At 36.6% G+C, this 19,162-nt stretch overlaps 1 long non-coding RNA gene across 1 annotated transcript; it reads left to right on the top strand.

Moving 5' to 3' along the window:
* The first annotated feature begins 4,886 nt into the window (after positions 1 to 4,886).
* Positions 4,887 to 18,900, top strand: LOC144296477 (uncharacterized). Its single transcript, XR_013363585.1, has 3 exons — positions 4,887 to 5,224; positions 15,671 to 15,766; positions 18,733 to 18,900. It is a non-coding gene; the product is annotated as an uncharacterized LOC144296477 (long non-coding RNA).
* Positions 18,901 to 19,162: the final 262 nt, after the last annotated feature.

The following is a 19,162-nucleotide window of genomic DNA, read 5'->3' as shown; positions in this document are numbered from 1 at the left end:
ATATTTTAAAAAAACACCAATATATTTCATCATATTAACAGACCGAAGAAGTAAAATTATATGATTATGTCAAACATGATGAAAACATAATTTCACAAATCCAACCACTATTCCTGATTAAAACTCTTTTCAAACTAGAAATAGAATGAATCTCTCTCAATCTGATAAAAGGCCCCACAAAAAATCTACAGCTGGTCCATTTAGGAGCAAAATGTGGTGTACTTTTTCCCTAAGATGAGGAACAATGCAAAAATGTTTGCTCTTCCTGCTTTGATTCAATATTATTTCATGATTTTCTAATCAGTGCGGTAGGCAAGAATAAGAAGGAATATCCAGATTATAGTTTTATTGTATCTGAACATATCTTTATTTTGTATTAGATCTTAAAGAATATGTACTTGATATAGAGTATTATATTGACAAATTTTTCATTTTTTTTCAATTTTTTAGTACCTCAGTGAGTAATTTGCTGACTTCTGGCTCCCAAAGTTCTTGATAAGAAATTAGCAAATATTGAAATTATTATTTTCTTGTTGTATTCTATTTCTGATTTTTAAGATTTTATCTTTTGTTTTCATTAGTTTGAGTATGATGAAGGTAAGCATGGATTTCTTCATATTCTTGTTCTTTGTTCTTAGAGTTTGATGTTCTTCATAAATATGTAAATTAATTTTTTCCCCAAATTTGGAGAGTTTTGACATTGTGCTTTCAAGCTTTCTTCTCTTGTGTTCTCACTCAAGAACTCAGTGTGTATACTTTCACTGTTTTGATATTGTTTAATGATTCCCTGTGTTATTTTTCTTGACTCTTTAAATAGTATAATTTCTATTGGTCTTTCACCTAATTCATTAAGTCTGTCCTCTGTTATCTCCATTTATTTATTATGTACCTCAATGCTATTTTTTAAATTTCATAAATTGTATTTATTATTTCTAGAACTTCCACTGGATTCTTTCTCATAGTTACCATTTCTTCCCTGAGATTTCCTACTCTTTAGTAACTCAGAACATATTTTTCTTTACGTCATCAAGAGTACTTACTATATTGCTTTAAAATTTGTTTATGCTAATTGCTAATTTCAACATTAGGCTGTTGATTTAATTTTCTGATGAGAATGGTTTCCTTTGTTTAGATCTTGAAATGTTGATTAATTTGGGATTTTTATCTTCCCCCAGGCTAAAAGGAATAAGCAAGTTTCTGTATTTTGTTCAGAATAGTTATTATCTCCATGAAGATTACTTTGAAGCTTACTCCAGCATACTAGAAGAAAAATAGCCATATATTTACATTTATTCACTCTGAAAAATATTTTTATTATTATTTTTATTTTTTTATGCAAAGCATTTACCATTACATGCACATTTAAGTTTTGTTATTGTTAATTCCTTCTTGCATCCTCATGTTCCCTTCTGGAAATATTTTTTTCTGATTATAATATAATTTTCTTTAATGTAAATTTGCTGGTAACAATTTCTCTCCATTTTTTTTTTTTTTTTTTATTGAACATGTCTTTTTTTCTTTCACCTTAATTCTTGTTGGTTGTTGTAGCTGGCTATGCATTCTGTTAGAAGTTAATTTTTTGAGTAAATTAGGAATAATATTTCATTGTCTTCAGACTTACATTGCTCCAATTGAGACCCTTTAAAATATATTTTTCTGTTGAAGTTTTTTTCTTGCATATATATGTTTAAATAGATTGCTTAATTATGATATGTCTAGATATGGTTTCCTTTGTTTTATTTTTCTTTTACCTCCTTGATGTTTTAGAGTGTCTTAAATCTGTACCTTGCTATCTTTTGCAATTTTGGAAAGCCATTATATTTTCTTTTTTTTTTTTTTTAATTTTTATTTATTTATTTATGATAGTCACACAGAGAGAGAGAGGGGGGCAGAGACACAGGCAGAGGGAGAAGCAGGCTCCATGCACCAGGAGCCCGACGTGGGATTCGATCCCGGGTCTCCAGGATCGCGCCCTGGGCCAAAGGCAGGCGCCAAACCGCTGCACCACCCAGGGATCCCGGAAAGCCATTATATTTTCAATTATTTCAATCGATCTCTCCTGGCCTCTGTGATTTCCTTTACTCATAACTTTGACATTTACATGATAATACTTAATTTCTCTTGTTATTTTCTTTTTATTTTTCTATATATCTAGACTTCTACATATTTTTTTCTTACCTATCTTTCAGCTTACTACTCTTGTTTTTTGCTATTGCTAGGCCCTATGTCTATCTTTTGAATTTATGAGTATTAAGTTTTTTAGTTCTAGACATCCCATTTTTTTAATATATTCTGCTTATTTGCCGATGTTATCAGACTTGTTTTATATATCCATGAATATTTTAAGGTCTATATTCAATACCTCAATTTCCTGGGTCACTTTGTGTCTGTTTTTGATTATTTTTGTCTCTTGTTTTGTGATATTTTCATGTTTCCTCATATGCCTGTCTTTAAAAAAATCTCAACCTTAATATTGTATATGAAAAAAATATACAGACATAATTTAAGACCTAACATGGTATTACTTATTATTATAAATTGTATTTATTCATTTAAGAGACAGAATAACAGCATGAGTGGGGATTGGGGTAGGAGCAGAGGAAGGGGGAGAAGCAAATACTCCAAAGAGTAGGAAGCCTGATGCATGGGGGGCTCCATCCCAGCACCCTGGAATGATGACCTGAGCTGAAGGCAGATGCTTAATGGACTGAACCACTCAGACACCCCTACTTTTATTTATTATTTAAAGATTTTGATAGCTCCTTTCTGCTTTACAATTCTTTGGCCACCTCTGGAGGAATATGCCTTTGGCTCTAGGACTTATGACACCAAATGTGAGATTTACCATTTTATGCTTCCTTCTTTCTTCTGGTTCTTGTTTCATACTTTTTCACTGCTTTGTTGGTCCTCTGGTGTCTCATACATATTATTTTTTTTCTTAACATTTAAATATTATTTTCAATAGTACAGATTTTAGTTACCTTGCCTACAGACACCAAAGGCAGAACAGATATACAGTAAGTTGAGAAAAATAAAATCAAATTTACTTTTTTACATATGATTCGTTGATGCATTGCTTAACGTAAAATTAATGCTCTAGCAGGAGGGGGAGTGAAACCTCAAGATTCCTGGAGTCACTATAAGAGGAGGAGAGCCCAGAGGAAAGCTCACTGCAAACCGTGGTCCAATATTGGTAAAGGGCTGGAGCGCCACAAGCCCTCTGGAGCATTTGAGAGAAGCCAGTCGGTTAGGTGGGCTGGTTCTGGATGGAGGTGGCTGTATCCCATTCCCTTTGGGAGAGGTGATCCCCAAGAGCATGGGTCCAGTGGACAGAACCCCAAATCCCAAGGTGCCCAAGTAGACAAAGCTGGCAATCCTGCATGCCCATTGGGACAAATGGAAGTGGAGAGGGCACAGGAACGTGAGAACACTCCTGCTGCTGGGTGCCCCACAAGCTGTGCAGATCAGTGCACCCACACTGGCCCCCAGGAACATCTAGGCCAGTGAAAACTGGGAGACTGTGTTTAGTTACTCACGGGGAGCTCTACTCCAAAGCTGGAAATCTGGCCCTGGCCATTGCGGTTTTTCCTTTTTGTTTCACCTTGTGCCTGGGAGAAGTGGGGCCTCTAGGAAACAAAGGCCTCACAGGATAAAAAGCTCATACTGAGCCCAGCACCTGGCAAGGGGTGGAGCATCTCTGCCCAGTCACAGATGAGCATCTCTTCTCAGTCACCTGAGAATCAGCAGAGCAGACCACTTCCCCAGAAAAACTGCTAGAAGAACAAGGGAAGAGTAAGTTTAATGACCAAGCAGCACTTGGAAAGCTCCAGGACTGAGGGAAAATAATATATAGAACCAGAGGGTCCTATTTTTTTTTCTTTTTTATTCTTTTTCCATTACAACTCATTTTTATATCAGACTAAAAACATCCAATATTTTTCTCTTTTCCCACCTTAACAACAATATTTTACCAGCTCTTCAGTTTTAAGTTTTTTTCCTTTTTGGCTTTCATATTTCTACAATTACATGTCTTAGATATATTTTTGACTTCTGGGTTCTCTTCAGTGTCAATTTAATTTTGTATTCAATTTAATTTTGGTAGATATATGAGATTTGGGTTTTTGTTTTTTGGTTTTTTGGTTTTTTTCTGCCTCGTTTTGTTTGACAATCGTGGAAGTTAGTACCTTCTAAAACATGACCAACATATACCCAGAACCAAGTGGAATACCATGTTGGTTCATCCTGTGAGATTATACTCTCTCTTCCTTCCCGTTCTTCCCCCCCTCTTTTATCTTGTTTATGTTTTGATGGTCAATGTTAGGGCTTTATATAAGTATTGACAGTTTATATAAATTTAGGATTGAGCATCTTCTAACATACAGAACAATATACACTTAGAACCAAGAGGATCACCCTCTAGAACCCCTCAGGTAGACTGCATTCTTTCTCCACTACCACTTCCTCACCACCATCCCCACACCCTTTTTTTCTTTTTCCTCTTTTCTTTACTTTTTTTTTTCTTTTTCTTTTTTCTTCTCCTTTGTTTTTTTTTTTTTTTTTTTTTTTGGCTTTTTGTTTTTACTACTTTGTTTTAAAATTTGTTTTTCATTGTAGTGGTCCTTTTGTTTTATTTTGTTCTGTTCTTCTTTTTATTTTATTTTCTGGTTCCTAATCTCTTCAGAATCATCTAGGGAGTATTTTACTTAGGTCACAACTGATATTTTTGACTCAGCCCACACATACAGCCACTCTGCACGGGACAAAATAACTTAAAGGAAGAATTCACCACAAAAGAATGGACCAGAAACAGTACTCTCTGCCACAGAGTTACAGAATTTGGATTTCAATATGATGTCAGAAAGCCAATTCAGGGAGGGCAGGGCAAGGTGTCAGAAGAGTAGGGGGACTCAACTCACCTGGTCCCACCACCTTACCTAGATAACTTTCAAATCATCCTGAACACCTATGAATTCTACCTCAGATTTAAAGAGAGAACAGGGCAGCCCAGGTGGCTCAGCAGTTTAGCGCCTCCTTTGGCCCAAGGCGTGATCTTGGAGACCCAGGATTGAGTCCTGAGTCAGCCTTCCTGCATGGAACCTGTTTCTCCCTCTGCCTCTCTGTGTCTTTCATGAATAAATGAATAAAATTTTTATAAAAGGAAAAAAAAAGATAAAGAGAGAACAGCCGGAACACTACAGAGAGAAAGGTTTCCACTTCTAGCAAGGTAGGAAGGGTGGGTGGGTGGGTGGGGAATAAAAAATAATCAATTGGGGGAGGGGCCCACAAGGAGCTGGGCTAAGGCCGAGCAGCGAAAGCCTTCCAGAAAGCCCAGCCCCAGAGAGGCGGAAACTTTAAAAATCTGCACCAGATTCTTCCTGGATGGAAAGGCCCTTAGCAAGGAAATTGAGCAGAATTGCAGGAGGGGCAGTGGAGCCTCCAGTCTCCCGGAGTCTCTAACAGAGGGAGTGTGCCTTGGGGGGAGCATACCACAGACTGTGGCCTAGCTCAGTAAGTGCTAGAGCACGCCCAGTGGGGCCTTGGGAGAAGCTCAGGCGGCGGCTCCGGGTGGAGGGGGCTGCGCCCTGCTGCCTTCGGGAGCCGTGGCCCCGGGGAGCACAAGTCAAGCAGCAAAGGCCCTGGATCCCAGAGTGCCAGGTGGACATAGCCCAGGATCCTGCGCTCTCCCTGGGACAGGGGGAGGCAGGGAGAGCACAAGACAGCGAGGCCTCTCCTGCTGCTGGGTGCCCCCAAGCTGTGAAAGTCTGTGCACCCATGCCACCCCAGGAGCACCTAGGCCAGTGCAGACTGGGAGACTGCAGTAGTTACTGCAGGGAGCTGACTCAAGGGCTGGAGAGCTGGCTGCCGCCAGTGTTGTTGTTCCTCCTTGTGTCACCCTGTGCCTGGGGGGCGAGGGCATCAGGGCACAGAGGCCTCAAGGGGTAAACAGTTCCCACTGAGCCCGGCACCCAGCGGGGGGTGGGCCAGCTCCCCCAAGTGTACATACCTGAGAGTCAGCACAGCAGGCCTGTCCCAGAGAAGACCAGCTGGAAGGACAGGGGAAGAGAACATTCTTGACCAAGCAGTGCTGGAAAGCTCCAGGAAAAAGAGAAAACCAAGGGAAAATAGTATATAGAACTAGAGGGTACCCCTCCCATTCCCCCCCTTTATCTAGTACAACTCGTTTTTATATCAGACTAAAAATTTCCAATATTTTTTCCCTTTTCCGACCTTAACCACAATATTTTACCACCTCTTCATTTTTAAGCTTCTTCCTTTTTGACTTTCATATTTCTACAATTACATGTCTTAGATATATTTTCCAATTCTAGATTCCCTTCAATATACTCAATGTATTTTGGAGGATATACAAGATATCTTTTCTTTTTTTTTTTTTTGGTTTCTATTTTTCATTTTCTCTACCCATTTTTTCTACAATGGCAGAAGTTAATACCTTCTAAAACATGACCAGCATGCACCCAGAACCAAGTGGTATACCATGCTGATTCATTCTGTGAGAGTATATTTTCTCTTCCTTCCCGTTCTGCCCCCCTCTTTTATCTTATTTATGTTGTGGTGGTCAATGTTAGGGCTTTCTATAAGTATTGCTGCTTTATATAAATTTGGAACTGAGCATTTTCTAACATACAGAACATAATATACTCAGAACCAAGAGGATCACCCTCTAGGACCCCTCAGGTAGACTACATTCCCCACTACAACTTCTTCACCACCACAAGCCCCCCCCCTCATTTTTTTTCTTTTTTTCCTCTTTAGTTTTGCTTGTTTTTTCTCTCTCTCTCTTTTTTTTCTTCTTTTTTTCTTCTCCTTTGGGATTCTTGGACTTTTACTACTTTGTTTTAAATTTTGTTTTTCACTTTAGTGGTCCTTTTCTTTTATTTTGCTCTGGTCTTTGTTTTCATTTTCTGGTCTCTGACCTCATCAGAATCATCTAGGGTGAAATTTACTTAGGTCATGGTTGATATTCTTGACTCAGCCTGCTCATACAGTCACTCTGCACTAAGCAAAATGAATAGAAGGAAGAACTCACCACAAAAGAAAGAACCAGAAACAGTACTCTCTGCAACAGAATTACAGAATATGGGTTACAATTCAGTGTCAGAAATCCAATTCAGAAGGACAATTATAAAGCTACTGGTGGCTTTGGAAAAACATAAAAGATTCTAGAGACCTTATGACTTCAGAATTTTGTCTAATCAGGCCGAAATTAAAAATCAGTTAAATGAGATGCAATCCAAACTGGAGGTTCTAATGATGAGTATTAAGGAGGTGAAAGAAAGAGTGAGTGGCATAGAAGACAAGTGGATGGCAACAAAGGAAGCTGAGGAAAAAAGAGAAAAACAATTAAAAGACCATGAGCAAAAGTTAAAGGAAATCAATGATAACCTTAGAAGGAAGAATCTACATAAAATTGGGGTTCCAGAAAATGCCGAGAGGGACAGAGGGCCCAAAAACATATTTGAACAAATCAAAGCGGAGAACTTCCTTAATTTGAGTAGGGACACAGGCATTCATATGCAGGAGATAGAGAGGATCCCCCCAAAATCAATAAAAACCGTTCAACGCCTCAACATTTAATAGTTAAACTTGCAATTCCAAAGAGAAAGAGAAAGTCCTTAAAGCAGCGGGAGACAAGAGATTCTTAACTTATATGGGGAGAAATATCAGATTAATAGCAGACCTCTCCACAGAGACCTGGCAGGCCAGAAAGGACTGGCATGATATATTCAAGGTACTAAATGAGAAAAAAATGCAGCAAGAATACTTTATCCAGCAAGGCTGTTGTTCAGAATAGGAGAGATAAAGAGCATCCAAGACATACAGAAACTGAAAGAATATGAGACCACCAAACCGGCTCTGCAATAAATATTAAGGGGGACCCTATAAAAGAAAGAGGAAGCCCAAAGAAATAATCTACAAAACAGGGACTAAGTATTATGATAACACTAAATTCATATCTTTCAATAGTTACTCTGAATGTGAATGAGCTAAATGATCCCATCAAAAGATGCAGGGTATTGGACTGGATAAAAAAGAAAGACCTGGGAAGCCTGGGTCGCTCAGCGGTTTGGCACTGCCTTCAGCCCAGGGCATGATCCCACAGACCCGGGATCAAGTCCCACGTGGGGTTCCCTGCATGGAGCCTGCTTCTCCCTCTGTCTGTGTCTCTGCCTCTCTCTCTCTCTCTCTCTGTCTCTCATGAATAAATCAATACAATCTTTAAAAAAAAAAAAAAGAAAGAAAGACCCATCTATTTGCTGTCTACAAGAGACTCATTTTAGACCTAAGGACACCTCCAACCTGAAAATAGAAGGCTGGAGAACCATTTACCATTCAAATGGTCTTCAAAAGAAAGGTGGGGTAGCAATCCTCATATCAGATAAATTAAAGTTTATCCCAAAGACTGTAGTAAGAGAATAAGAGGGACACTGTATCCTACTTAAAGGTCTGTCCAACAAGATGACCTAACAATCATGAATATTTATGCACCTAATGTGGGAGCTGCCAAGTATATCAATCAATTAATAATCAAAGTAAAGACATACTTAGATAATAATACACTAATAGTAGGAGACTTCAACACAGCACTTTTTGCAAATTACAGATCTTCTAAGCACAACATCACCAAAGAAACAAGGGCTTTAAATGATACTCTGGACCACATGGATTTCACAGATATATACAGAACTTTCCATCCAGATGCAACTGAATATACATTCTTCTCAAGTACACATGGAACTTTCTCCAGAATAGATCACATACTGGGTCACAAATCAGGTCTCAACTGATGCCCAAAGATTGGGATTATCCCTTTCATATTTTCAGACTACAATGCTTTGAAACTAGAACTCAATCACAAGAAATTTGGAAGAAACTCAAACACGTGGAGGTTAAAGGGCATCCTACTAAAAGATGAATGGGTCAATTAGGAAATAGAAAATTAAAAAGACTCATGGAAACTAATGAAAATGAAGATACAACGGTTCAAAATCTTTGAGATACAGAAAAAAATGGTCCTAAGAGGGAAATACAGCGCAATACAAGCATCCCTCAAAAAATTGGAAAAACTCAAATATACATGCTAACCTTGCACCTAAAAGAACTGGAGAAAGAACAGCAAATAAAACCTACATCAACCAGAAGAGGAGAGATAATAAAGATTCAAGCAGAAATCAATGAAATAGAGACCAGCAGAACTGTAGAACAGATTGACAAAACCAGGAGTTGGTTCTTTGAAAGAATTAATAAGATAGATAAACCATTAGTCAGCCTTATTAAAAAGAAAAAAGACTCAAATTAATAAAAACATGAATGAAAGAGGAGAGATCACAACCAATACCAAGGAAATACAAATGATTTTAAAAACGTAGTATAAGCAGCTATATGCCAACAAATTAGACAACCTAGAAGAAATAGATGCATTTCTGGAAATCCACAAACTACCAAACTGGAACAGAAAGAAATAGAAAACCTGAACAGGCCAATAACCAGGGAGGAAATTGAAGCAGTCATCAAAAACCTCCTAAGACACAAAAGTCCAGGCCAGTTGGCTTCCCAGGGGAATTCTATCAAATGTTTAGAGAAGAAATAATAACTATTCTACTAAAGCTGTTTTGAAGGAGAAAAAGGGACAGACTATTTCAAAATGCTTTTTTGAGGCCAGCATTACCTTGATCCCAAAACCAGACAAAGACCCCATCAAAAAGGAGAATTATAGACTAATATCCCTGAAGAACATGGATGCAAAAATTCTCAACAAGATACTAGCCAATAGGTTCCAACAGTACATTATTCACCATGACCAAGTGGGATTAATCCCCAGGATGCAAAGGTGGTTCAACACTCATAAAATAATCAACATGATAGAAGAAAAACCAAGAACCATATGATCCTCCCAATAGATGCAGAGAAAGCATTTGATAAAATACAGCATCCATAACTGATCAAAACTCTTCAAAGTGTAGGGATAGAGGGAACATTCCTCAATATCTTAAAAGCCATTTATGAAAAGTCCACAGGGAATATCATTCTCAATGGGGAAAAGCTGAGAGCCTTTCCCCTAAGATCAGGAACATGACAAGGATGTCCACTCTCACAACTGTTATTCAACATAGGACTAGAAGTCCTGGTCTCAGCAGTCAGACAACAAAAAGAAATAAAAGACATTCAGATTGGCAAAGAAGAAGTCAAACTCTCCATCTTCATAGATGACGTGATGCTGTATATAGAAAATCCAAGACTCCACCCCAAGATTGCTAGAACTCATACAGCAATTCAGTAATGTGGCAGGATACAAAATCAATGCACAGAAATCAGTGACATTTCTATACACTAACAATGAGATTGAAGAAAGAGAAACTAAAGTATCAATCCTATTTACAATTGCACCCAAAAGCATAAAATACCTAGGAATAAGTCCAACCAAAGAGGTAAAGGATCTATATCCTAAAAACTACAAAACACTTCTGAAAGAAATTGAGGAAGATACAAAGAGATGGGATAACATTCCATGCTCATGGATTGGAATAATAAATATTGGAAAAATAAATATGAAAATGTCTATGCTACCCAGGGCAATTTACACGTTCAATGCAATCTCTATCAAAATACCATGGACTCTCTTCACAGAGTTGGAACAAATAATTTCAAGATATGGAGTCAGAAAAGACCATGAATAGCCGGAGGAATATTGAAAAAGAAAACCAATGTCGAGAGCATCACAATGCCAGATTTCAAGCTGTATTACGGAGCTGTGATCATCAAGACAGTATGGTACTGGCACAAAAACAGGCACATAGATCAATGGAACAGACTAGAGAACCCTGAAATGGGCCCTCAATTCTATGGTCAACTAATATTTGACAAAGCAGGAAAGACTATCCACTGGACAAAGGACAGTCTCTTCAATAAATGGTGTTGGGGAAATTGGATGGCCTCATGCAGAAGAATGAAACTGGACCATTCTCTTACACCATACACAAAGATAGACTCAAAATGGATAAAAGATATAAATGTGAGACAAGATTCCATCAAAACCCTAAAGGAGAACACAAGCAACACCCTTTTTGAACTTGGCCACAGCAACTTCTTGCAAGATACATCTATGAAGACAAGGGAATCAAAAATAAAAATGAACTACTGGGACTTCATCAAGATGAAAAGCTTCTGTACAGCAAAAGAAACAGTCAACAAAACTAAAAGACAACCTACAGAATGGGAGAAGATATTTGCAAATGACATATCAGATAAAGAGTTAGTATCCAAGATCTATAAAGAACTTATTAAACTCAACACCGAAGAAAACAAAAAATCCAATAATGAAATCGGCAGTTGAGATGAACAGAAATTTCACCAAAAAGGACATATACATGGCCAAGAAAAACATGAGAAAATCCTCTGCATCATTTGCCATCAGGGAAATACAAATCAAAACCACAATGAGATACCACTTCACACCAGTGAAGAATGGCCAAAATAGTTTTTCTCCTCTTCAATAAGTGCCTATGAAAATAAGGCACAGGGTGTGCAAAGATAAAACCCAGGCAGAAATCAGCAGGTTTGGCTAAATATAATAAATATTCCAAAGGCTAAAGGACAACATATACCACAAATGTTACCAGTAAAGGATAGAAAGGTTACTAAGAGGGGTAGAAGTTCAAGAATACAGAGCCAATTTAGGTAATAAAGTGGACCATTTTCACAGGTCTGTGAAATAGTAATCATCTATCTGTAATATTGGTAATAAATACATATAAATGTCTTGCTATGTCTAGATGTACTTCATACTTTCATATAATGACTCAAACTTTCTCAACTCTTCCCTTTTTGGAGGAAAGAGAGAATTATACTTCCTCCACAAAGAATTTTTTTTCTTCAACAACCTATCCCAGCCAGTATCATCCAAGAAGTATATTCAGTAGCATGATAATGTATGCTCCTTAGTATTCACCAGCCACATATGGATAACTACTATGTACAGCCTAAACTTTCTTAGTCATTGGTTGTAAAAGAAGTGTAAGGAGGACCTATCATTGACCAATGAATCACTAAGTTTTGTCCTTTCTACCTCCAAAATATCTGCCATAAACATACATCACCATCCATTATTTCTTTTTGGATTGTAAGCATTGCTCACAAGAAATAAAGCAATAGAATTGTGTGCTTCCCTTGCCTTCAGTCTTGCTTTTTAAACTACATTCTTCACAATGCAGCCAGAGTGAAATATTTAATACAGATTAATAACTTCATTCTCTTACTTAAAAGGAATCAATGTCTTTTCATAGGTATCAGAATAAGTACAAACTCATGTCATAACTTATAAAAATTCCTTTTAAGAGACTTTCGTTACCACTATTTCCAGCTTCAACTCAGGCTATTCTTGACCTTGCTCTCTTTATTCCTGAGATATTTGACTTTTTCCAGGCCATTTTATCTGTCAGGCTTATAGTTAGATGAGGCATATGCTAATTCTGTCTGAAGTAAACTTCACCAATACTCTCAGCCTTCTTCCTATCATGACTGTATCCCAACCATCTACAGGTCTCACTTTAACATAATTTTACCCTTGAGGATTTTCCTGGGTAATTTCTCCAGAAATAACTGACGTCTGCATCTGTATTTACCTATTCCTGCCGTAACATAATGTTACATAATGTAATATGTCTTTCTGATCTGCTTTCATACAAGCAAGTGTTGTAGTGCTTGACACACAGATAAGACTTAAAGTTAGATTATTGTTGAAATATCCTTTCATACTAGACCCATAATAGAAGTCACTCATGAACTCCATGTATTTGAACTGCAACTAAGAAACAGAGGATACTTCTTTACTTCCCTTTCAAGTGTTCAGTCTCTGAACCAACCCCAGAGCATGTTGGCATTATAATTATAAATATAGTTGACTAGCATTTCTCATGACCTATGAGAATAAAGAGCTAATGATAAATGTGAAAGTTTATTTTCTGAAAAGTTTTTCCTATCCCCTTCTTCCTTTTTGTAGTTGATTAACAATTTCAGCGATCAATGATGCAATCTGGGAGCTTTGGGACCTGAATTTAAGGAAAAGAATGAGTTATCGGGAATGTCCCCTGCTTCAACTTGTACTGTGCAATATCAAAATAATATACTTAGGGCATTCTAAGGATGCATTTATTGTATATGGAGATAAAGGACTAAGGAAAAATGTATATGATACTACTGTTCAAGGACCTTACCTACTGGACAGGGAAAATGACATTAAACCAATAATTATATTAATGAATCTACATATACAAACTGAGATATATGTCCTACAAATATGAAACATGGTTTTATGGGAGCTTAAAACAAGGGCTATGATCTAAACTACTATTAAGAAAAGACAATTTGAGGGGTGCCTGGGTGGCTCAGAAGTTGGTTAAGTGTCTACCTCCCGCTCAGGTCTTGATTCTGGGATCCTGGGATAGAACCCCACCCAACATGTTGGGCTCCATGCTCAGTGAGGAGTCTGCTTCTCCCTCTCCTTCTGCCCCTCCCCCAACTTGTGCATGGCTTCTTTTTCTTAAATAAAGCTTTAAGAAAATAAAAGAAAACTTGAGATAAAATTAGAAGGACATAAAATTTCATTGAAGAAAGGTGGAGCATATTTTTTAAGATTTATTTATTTATTCATAAAAGACACAGAGAGAGGCAGAGACATAGGCAGAGGGAGAAGCAGACTCCCTGTAGAGAGGCCGATATGGGGACCCTATCCTGGATCCTGAGATCAGGCCCTTAGCTGAAGGCAAACACTCAACTGCTGAGCCACCCAGGCATCCCAGTTGGAGAGTATTCTAGATGGAGTAAAAGTATGCAATGACCCTGAATCAAGGAGAATCACTGCACTTTAGTGGTGCTAAAAGAACATCAATGAGGGAAAATGCAGAATCAAAGAGATTAACAGCTTTGGGAAGGATTTAATCTTCACGCTAAGAACATACGAAACCCATTGGCACATTTTAAAGACAAAGATGACATAATCAAATTGAAGCAAATCATTTATTTTTATGTGACTTGATATCTCTAAAAATTAGAGATATTTTTAAATCTATTTTTTAGATTCTTAATTACCAGAAGAATAAGTAGAATGATCATATCCTATGAGATCCTTCAGTGCTTACTAAGTTGACTGGAAAGAAGCATTAAAAAATTAAAATGAATTCTCCCCTCATAGGTTTCATATACTGTCCCTATGACACTCAGTTTTGTTTTGTTTTGTTTTGTTTTGTTTTTTAGGTTATGAATCTTTTGAGCATAGAATAGAATCTTTACTACTAGGCATAATCACAAGTACGATATTTGAAGGAGAAAGTCCTTTTTTGTTTTTTAAGATTGTATTTATTTATTCATGAGAGACACAGAGAAAGAGAGAGAGGCAGAGACACAGGCAGAGAGAGAAGCAGGCTCCATGCAGGGAGCCCAACATGGGACTTGATCCCAGGACTCCAGAATCATGCCCTGGGCCGAAGGCAGGCGCTTAACTGCTGAGCCACCCAGGGATCCCCAGAAGGAGAAAGTCCTAATTTAACATAATAAGAAGAAACAAATTTCAAGGAATCTTTAATAAAAAAAAAAAAAAAAAAAAAAAAAGAGTTTCAGAGGTCAGTGTTTGTGCCAGAATTCAAAACAACTGTAATAACAAGAAACTAGATAGCAGGATAAACACTATTCCTTGGAGAAAGTATACACACTTAAAATAGAAGTGCTTGGATATAAACATGATATTTAAATAGGCTTAGAGAAAAAATATGGTCAGCTGTATAGAGTGATTTAGTCTAGAGCAAAATCTTTTAGCATTTGCATCTCATCTTCTATACTGCATAGAACTGTCATGATACTGCCTCTTAAAATTTTAAATCATACCAAATCATCTGGATGTTTAAAAAGCAAATACAAAAAAAACAAATTTAATGTTCCTTATCTCAAATAAATGATTCTGATCTAGAAAGGAATGTAATTTTGTGGATTTTTCTGAGAATAAGTATAGTCTAATGTTTGTAAAGTTTAATAATTATTCCCTACATGTTATATTTTGCATTTTTACTTATAATTATTTGTGATATTTTATGATTTATGTATTTTAGAGCAACTATAAAATCTAAACTAATGACAACATGATATACTTCATGTTTCTGGTAAAGAGGAAAATCTATTATCATCACATTTATTAAATAGAAAGAACACAGGTTAGAATTAGAATTAACATTGAATTTAATTTCTGTCACCTTGGGAAAGTTATTTAACCTCTCCAGACCTAAGTTTCTTCAATGCTAATCATACTTTCTTTAAAATTTTACAAAGGATATTAAAATTATATAGAGAGATGAATAAAACATGCCTTACCCATAGGAAGAGTATAAGCACTCTCAACTTGGGTAATTGGAAGAACAGTTTTATAAAGAATTATTGGCAAAGAACTGACCAGAGTTTGGGAAAACCATAGGATATAGGGCAGTAATCCAGGACTAGCAACTACAAGAGAAAGAAAGAGTAGGTTAAAAGGCCCACATACTAGGCCCACTGGAGGAATCTTGCATGAAGGAACTCATGTATTTATATACTGATTTTACTCTGTTTCTTTCCTCTTCTATCGATCTTCTATCAATGCATTCCTTTGGCTGTACTTCCCTGGAAGCTGAAAGATAAAGAACACACTGATACAATCTTCATAGTTTAGCCTTCTGGGACATAGAGTAAGGAAGAGTACAGAAAACAATGCAAGCATATAAAAGTAATCAGTTCAGTAGGTATTAGTAGATTTTGTTTAAGTAAATTTTGTGGTTGCTATAGATGTCTATCAAGTCATAAAATCATACATTTGATAAATTTTCAGAGTGAGGATCAATTCAAAAAGAAAGGAAATAAGTATATGGTATCAGCAGTGAGAATATAGGGCAATGTGTAGACCAAAAACATTGGAAGATATCTTTCTTGAGCCATGAGCAGCCATTGTGCCTCTCAAAACTGAAAGTAATTGTACCTTATTACTAACATGAAGTACCCCCAACCCCGCACAGCCCTCAAGTTCCTCCTAATCCCATTTAGCACTTTTTTGAATTCAGCTTTAAGGAGAAAGGTCATTAGGAATGGGTCTCAGGTCTGTCTATGTCCAAAAGGAACTAAATGACATATACTTGTCTAAAGACGCAGAGAGAAGAGACTCAAACTTTTATGAGTCCATTGGGTACAGGGACCCAAGTCACTATTGTATCCAGTCTCATGTTGGGAGGTTTCATTGGAATTCAACTGATGGAGCTTGTTCCTGGTTCACAGTGTGGAAGTGTGGAAGTGGAATTAGGACAACCTCATGTGTGGAGCTCTTTGGGCCAATTCAATGCACCACTGTTGTTACTTCTGTGTCTAAACATATAATAGAAATTAATGTATTATATGCTTGTACTTCTCCATTCCAAAAGTGGTAGAGGAGATATGCTAAATTGGTTAGATTCACAGGTTGAGAAGTGCTAATGGAATATGTAGATCATTATTAATAAATGCTTCTTTCTGTTCCCTCCCAGAAACAATTTGGGAAATGGGGAATCACAGCGCTAATTAAAAACTTAAGGCAGAAAAAAAAAAAAAAAACTTAAGGCAGTAGAGCTAAGAAGAAATACATCTCCATGCAATAGCCCTATCTGTCAATTTAAAGAGCAACAGGAACTGCAGGTTTACAGAGATTATCACAAATTGAATCCACTTGTTGCTTTGATTGTCCCAACTATTCCAGATACTGAGTGTCACTGAATCCACTAGGCAGACTACTGGTACTTGGTATGCTCTCTCAGACATTGCCGCTGCCTTATTTTCTATACCACTGGTAACCAAGAACCAAGACTAATATATAATTCTGTGGCATGGACTCCTTTTAGTAAGTACTCTACATGAAGTATCTAAATTTCCCTTCCATTTGCCATCAGTGGATTTTTCAGAATACAGGACACCTTTGATGCCCAACATTTTTACTGTATAGATGATATCCTATTGACAAACCAGACTTCAGTCTGAAGGCTCTGATGTGATTTTACCATACCAGCAGGAATGGGATAATCCTTGATAAATTTCAGGAGTTTGCTTGCCAAGTAAAATGTCTTGGGACTCTGTGGAATGATTCCAAATGCTAGGTCCCACTTCAGCAGTCCAGGAAAAAAAATCAAATAAATAAATAAATAAATAAATAAATAAATAAATAAATAAAAATAAATAAATGAATGAATGAATAAATAAATAAATAAAAAACCTTTGACCCCTACTACCAAAAAGGAGTTGAACTATTTAAGAATTGGAGGTAGTACATGCCTCACTTCAGGATTCTTCTTGGTCTTCTATATTGGCTAACCTGCAAATTAGCATCATTTGAGGAACCCAAACCTACAGGCCACATTGAAAGCTGTCCAGCAATCTGTGACATGTTCTCTCTACCTTTGTGGCCCCTGCAAATGTAAGTAACACTTGGGCTTAAAGTCTCTATAGCTTTCTCTTCAATCCAAGATTACTCCACTGAAAATGGGACTGCTATGCCAGTCCATTGTTTACTAATACCCAATTCGGTAAGGCTCTGGCTTGGTTGTCCCAACTGTAAGTACTACAGAGTACCCTCTGGCAAAAAAAGCTACAATACCATATATCTCCTTAAGTGTAATTTCTGTCTTTCTTGGGTAGACCCTTCTCTAGTTTCTGCCTTTTTTTTAGTGATACTACAGCACCTTCAATAAATTTTTTTAGACTTTATGCTTGTCTGTAAGAAGTTTAGTCTGACAGCATAGTTCATCATTACCGAAATAGGAAACCTCTTAGTTTTAACTGCCTGATGACAACGTTAAAAACACTTTTATGTGTTTAGTGGCAGTTTGGATAGGTATAAGCTGCTTGTCCAAGTTTTTTTGACCATTTTTTCAATTGTGGTGTTTTCTTATGTAGATTTAGTTTATTTCCTTTGACCTTTTAATAACAATTGTTTCTAGACTGAAATGTGAGTCCACATTCAAATATTTGGAAACTTTTAATTACAGGTTAAATCCTAAAATATAATTTATTTTCAATTTTCAGCTAGATTACTTTGTTGTACCTGAACATTTAGAATTCATACCTTACTTTCCAGGTCTGTTTGAAGCTATGCCATAAGGAGAATAATCCCTAATAATCTTAACTATATTAGCTATTGCCTTGTTCACACTCGAAAAGTGATTTTTTTAAGTAACTTAAAAATATCTTCAAATGTATTTATAGCTTCTATGACAAATTTATCATGTCCTCTATCTTTTTTATTATTTATTTGAGAGAGAAAGCAAACACAGAAGGAGAGGGAGAAGCAGACTCCCTGCTGAGCAAAGATCTGGACTCTGGGCTCAATCTTAGGACTCTGAATCATTGATCTGAGCCAAAGATAGATGCTTAACCCAGGAAACCCATCATGTCCTTTATTTTGTCTATCAAAGTAATTCCTTTTGTACTTCAAACCACTGCTTAAAAATGATTATTGCTTTCCCAAAGGACCTCAACAGATAGAATATATTCTAATTTCTCATACTTTATATCTTTGATAAATAAAATATTAGAGATACATATCAAGTTTTTGGTAAGGACATTCAATTTTATGCAGTTGTCTATTAAATATATCAATTTAATATAATAATCTAAAGTAATGTCCATAGGATTTCAGTATTTATAAAGTATCTTTTAAAGATTTATTTATTTTAGAGAGAGACACAGAGCTCTGGGGGAGAAAGAGGAGGAAGAAGAGAAGAAGAGAATCTGAAGTAGACTCCCTGCTGAATGTGGAGGCTGAAGCAAGGCTCTATCCCACAACCATGAGATCATGACCTGTGCGAAAATCAAGAGTTGGATGCCAAGCTGACTGAGCCAACCAGGCACTGCTTATAAAGTATTTTCAAAAGAAATTTGGTAAAATGGCTATTTTTTTTAAAAAAGGGATTTCCCCGACATATATTAAAATGTTTCATAGAACAACAGTAAGTAAATAAAATGGTTTATAGTAAAAAAATAAGAGTCAGATTAATCACATATGTTATATTTGAAACATAAGTGACATTTCAAGTGAAAAAAAGTCAAAAGATCATTACAATTTTTCCTAAAGAGAAAAATGCAAATTTAAATAAACTATTTTTAT

The sequence above is a fragment of the Canis aureus genome, chromosome 24 (genome assembly GCF_053574225.1).
Source record: "Canis aureus isolate CA01 chromosome 24, VMU_Caureus_v.1.0, whole genome shotgun sequence".
In the NCBI taxonomy this organism is placed as follows: Eukaryota; Metazoa; Chordata; class Mammalia; order Carnivora; family Canidae; genus Canis; species Canis aureus.
Note: the sequence above shows the minus strand (reverse complement) of the source record. Positions and strands in the feature narration are given on the sequence as shown.